General features: G+C 63.0%; 1 non-coding gene across 1 annotated transcript; it reads right to left on the reverse strand.

Moving 5' to 3' along the window:
• Positions 1-2,318: 2,318 nt before the first annotated feature.
• On the reverse strand, positions 2,319-2,437 carry LOC131870655 (5S ribosomal RNA). Its single transcript, XR_009368960.1, has one exon. It is a non-coding gene; the product is annotated as a 5S ribosomal RNA (ribosomal RNA).
• Positions 2,438-5,067: the final 2,630 nt, after the last annotated feature.

The raw sequence follows: 5,067 nt of genomic DNA on the forward strand, positions 1-5,067 counted from the left end.
ACCAGCATTCCCTTTTTCTCACTATCTTTCAAACGGAAATTTTAAAATCTCGTTTTTTTTTTGCCTTTTATGGAAATTAGTGAAGGCATCGCATCAAAGGTGCGCACCTCGCTGCCCACCTTGGTGTGCTCCGAGGTGCCCACCACGGTGCGCAACGCCGGTGCGAACCCGGGAGCGCCCCGATGTGTGCTCCAAGGTGCGGCGTGCACGAAGTCGGACCCCGGTTTGCCCCGGGTGCGCACCTCGCGTGCACCTTGGTGCGCACACCTTGGCTGGGTTGCGCGGCCTGGTGGGCACCATGGTGCGCACCCAAGGAGCGCTCCGAAGTGTGCTCCAAGGTGCGGCGTGCACGAAGTCGGAGCCCGGTTTGCCCCGGGTACGCACCTCGCGTGCACCTTCGCCGGGGTGGGCACCTCGGCTGGGTTGCGCGCCCCTGGTGCGCACCAAGGAGCGCTCCGAAGTGTGCTCCAAGGTGCGGCGTGCACGAAGTCGGAGCCCCGGTTTGCCCCGGGTGCGCACCTTCGCCGCGGTGCGCACCATGGCGTGCACGAAGTCGGAGCCCGGTTTGCCCCGGGTGCGCACCTCGCGTGCACCTTCGGCGGGGTTGCGCGCCCTGGTGGGCACCATGGTGCGCACCAAGGAGCGCTCCGAAGTGTGCTCCAAGTGCGGCGTGCACGAAGTCGGAGCCCGGTTTGCCCCGGGTGCGCACCTCGCGTGCACCTTCGGCGGGGTTGCGCGCCCTGGTGGGCACCATGGTGCGCACCAAGGAGCGCTCCGAAGTGTGCTCCAAGGTGCGGCGTGCACGAAGTCGGAGCCCCGGTTTGCCCCGGGTGCGCACCTCGCGTGCACCTTCGCCGCGGTGGGCACCATGGCGTGCACGAAGTCGGAGCCCGGTTTGCCCCGGGTGCGCACCTCGCGTGCACCTTCGCCGGGGTGGGCACCTCGGCTGGGTTGCGCGCCCTGGTGCGCACCAAGGAGCGCTCCGAAGTGTGCTCCAAGGTGCGGCGTGCACGAAGTCGGAGCCCCGGTTTGCCCCGGGTGCGCACCTCGCGTGCACCTTCGCCAGGGTGGGCACCCTCGGTGCGCACACCTTCTCATTGTTTTCTTGCCTTTTCTGGAAATTGGTGAAGGCAGCGCATCAAAGGTGCGCACCTCGGTGTGCTCCGAGGTGCGAACCCCGAGAGCGCTCCGAGGTGCCCCACGAAGTCGAAAGTCGGGTTAATTGCATTGTTTTCCCCCGGGTGCGCTCCGAGGTGCGCAACATCGGCGCGCACCAAGGAGGGCTCCGAAGTGTGCTCCAAGGTGCGCACGATGGCGTGCACCTCTGGTGCGCACGATTCGGAGCTCGGTTTGACCGGGGTGCGCACACCTTGGCTGGGTTGCGCACCTTTTGTGCGCTCCAAGGTGCGCACGAAGTCGGAGCTCGGTTTGCCCCGGGTGCGCACCTTCGCCAGGGTGCGCACCTTGATGCGCACGCCTTGGCTGGGCTGCGCACCTTGGTGGGCGCCATGGTGCGCACCTTTCGTGCGCTCCAAGGTGCGCACGAAGTCGGAGCCTCGGTTTGCCCCGGGTGCGCACCTTGGTGGGCGCCATGGTGCACTCCGAGGTGCCCAAGATTGGTGCGCACCAAGGAGCGCTCCGAAGTGCGCTCCAAGGTGCGCGCGAAGTCGAAAGTTGGGTTAATTGTCCGGTTTGCCTCGGGTGCGCACCTTGCGTGCACCTTCGCCAGGGTGGGCGCCTTGGTGCGCACACCTTGGCTGGGCTGCGCACACCTTGGCACCCGCGTTTCCTTCATTTTAAATTTTTTTTTTTTACAATCTCTCAAGTGGGAAATTCTATAATCTCACTTTTTTTGCCTTTTCAGGAAACTTTTGAATGGAGCGCATCATTGGTGCGCTCCGAAGTGTGCTCCAAAGCTCTCTCCAGCTGCGTGCACCTGCCCCGGCCGCGCACCCGGCCGCCCGCCCAGCTTCGCTCACCTGTCCCGGGCGTCTGGTGCGGAACCTTAGAGTAAGAAACATCACCGTGCACCTTGGCCAAGCTGCGCGACTCGACCGAGCGCGCACTGGCCGAGGTGCACACCGATTTCACCTGGGTGCGCGCGCAGCACCTCGGGCGCACCGGGGTGCGCGCACAACGCCCGGGTTGCACCGTGGCCTGTGTGCTCGGGGTGCCTCGGGTTGCGCGCTCGGTGTCGCCCCCCGCGCGCGCGGTAGTGCGGGGCAGCGCACCCCGGCCCGGCCCGGCCCCCGACGAGAACGCAAACGGGCAAAAGGTTTATTCAAATAGCATTGCGACGCCCGGCGAAAAACTAAAAAAGGGTGCAACACCGGGACTTCCCGGGAGGTCACCCATCCCAGTACTACTCCGGCCCAAGCGCGCTTAACTGCGGAGTTCTGATGGGATCCGGTGCACTAATGCTGGTATGATCGCACCCGTTATGAGCTTGTCGCAGTGTGTACTTAGCAAACCGCGACCCACGTGCGAATCCACCCCGGCCACCCACCCCCGTCGAGGTGCACACCCTCCCTCGCGAAGTGCGCCCCGTTCGCCAAGTGTGAGCCCTGCCCGGGTGCGCGCACCTTGCTAGGGCGTCGGGTGTGCACCCGGCCCGGCCTACGTGCGTGCACCTGGAGGGGGCGTCGTGTGCGTGCAGTGTCCCGTCTGCAACGCGGTGCCCACACACCACCTCGGGCGCAACGACCTGCGCTCACATGTGGGCCGAGTGCACCTTGGTGCATGTTCGGGGGCGCCTCGGGTGCACGCTCGATCTTGCCCTGGTGCACCAAGGCGCTCGGTTTGCCCCGGGTGCGCACTTGGTGCAAGGTGGGCAACCCAAAATAGGGATCAAGCACCAAAACACAAGTTTCGGGATGCAAAATGGGACCCAAGGACCACAAATGCGTTCCAAGACCCATGATGGGTCCACGAGAACAAAAATGTGTTCCGAGACTTAATAAACAAATATTGGGTTTTAGGAGAAGAAACATGCTCTGATGCCCAAAACGAGAATCGACCCCGAAAAGGCCACAGGCCAAAAGTGGATGCGAGACAAAAAAAAATGGGACCCGAGGACCAAAATTGGGTTCCCAGGTCGAAGACAGGGCAACCGGACAAGAAACGACCTCTAAGGCTCGAAATGAGTCCCGACGACTAAAACTTGACAAGAAGCACCCATCAGGCACCCAACTCGACACCCATGGGATGCCGACCCACCCGGGCTTCCACCTAGCACACCTTGGCACCCACCCACCCTCGCACCCAAACCTCGCACCCAACTTAGCACCTTTGAACCACATTGGCACTCACCCCTGACCCTGGCACCTTGGAACCCACATTGGCACTCACCTTGACCCTGGCACCCACCTTTGCACTCACCTTGGGACCCACCCTGGCTCCCACCTCGGCACCCACCCAGACACCCACCTTGGTTCCTTGGCACCCACCTTGGATCCTTGGCACCCACCCCGACACCCACCTTGGCACGCAACTTGGCTACTTGCCACCCACCTTGGCTCCTTGACGCCCACCCCCGACAACCACCCCCGTGACCTACCCTGGCTAGGGTTGGTGCACACCCCACCCTGGTGCCCACCTTGGCACCCACCCTATGACCCACCTTGGCACGCACCTTAGTACCCACCCCCGTTACCCACCCTAGGACCCACCCCGTGACCCACCTTGGCCAGGGTGGGTGCACCCACCTGGTGCCCACCTTGGCACCCACCCATCCTAGCACCCAGCCTGTGACCGGGCTTGGAACCCAACCTTGCACCCGCACCCGTCTTGGCCAGTGTGGGTGCGCACCCATCCTGGCACCCCACGTTGTGACACACCCTTTAACCCACGCACCCTAGCACCCACGTTGGCACCCACCTTGGAACCCAACCTAGCAACTTGGCACCCACCCCGTGACCCACCTTGGCATCCACCATAGCAGTCGCCGACTTGGCACCCACCTCGGCACCCACCTTGACACTTGTGGACCCACCTTGCCACTCACCCTAGCATCGACCCATCCTAGCACCCACCCTGGCACCTTTGCACCCTAGCACTCACCCATCCTAGCACCTAACCTGTGACCCACCTTGACACTCACCCTCGCACCCACCTTGGAACCCAACCTAGCACCCACCCACCCTGACACCAACCCTAGCACCTACCCACCCTTGCACCCACCCTGTGACCCATCTTGGCACCCACCCATCCTACCACTCAACCTATCACCCACCTTCTCACCCACCTTGGCATCCACCTTAGCACCCCACCCCACACTGGCACCTTGGCACCCACCTCGGGCAAGGTGGGTGCACACCCACCCTGGCACCCAATTTAGAACCCACCGAGCATGTTACCCACCTTGGCACCCACATTGCAGCCCACCCTAGTACCCACCCTATGACCCACATTGGCATCCACACCCTAGCACCCAGGCACCTCGACACCCGCCTTGACACCCACCCCTAGCACTGAACCTGTGACCCACCTTGGAACTCACCCTAGAACCCCACCCACCCTGTGAACCACCTTGGCATCCACCTTAGCACCCACCCACCTTGGCACCCACTCTAGCACTCACCCATCCTAACACCCAACTTGTTACCCACCTTGGCACCCGCCCTCGCGTCCACCTTGAAACCCACCCTAGCAACCCACCCACGCAGGAGCCCACCTTGGCACCCAACCTAACACCCACGCATCCTGGGCACCCAACTTGTGACCCACCTTGGAACCCACCCTAGTACCCACCTTTGAACCCACTATATCACCAACCCACCTTGGCACCCACCCTATGACCCTCTTTGGAATCCACCCTAGCACGCACCCACCCTGGCACCCACCATGGAGCGCACCCTAGCACCCACCCACCTCGGCACGCACCTCAACACCCACCTTGGTGTGCGCACTGCGCCAACCTCTCAAAGACCCTATGTGGTGCGCTCCAAAGTGTACACCTTTGGTGCGCTCCAAGGTGCGCACCTTTGGTGCACACCGAGGTGCACACCAAAGTGTTGCACCGAGGTGAGCACCAAAGTGCACTCCAGGGTGCACACCAAGGCGTGCACC

The sequence above is a fragment of the Cryptomeria japonica genome, unplaced genomic scaffold (assembly GCF_030272615.1).
Source record: "Cryptomeria japonica unplaced genomic scaffold, Sugi_1.0 HiC_scaffold_341, whole genome shotgun sequence".
Classification (NCBI taxonomy): Eukaryota; Viridiplantae; Streptophyta; class Pinopsida; order Cupressales; family Cupressaceae; genus Cryptomeria; species Cryptomeria japonica.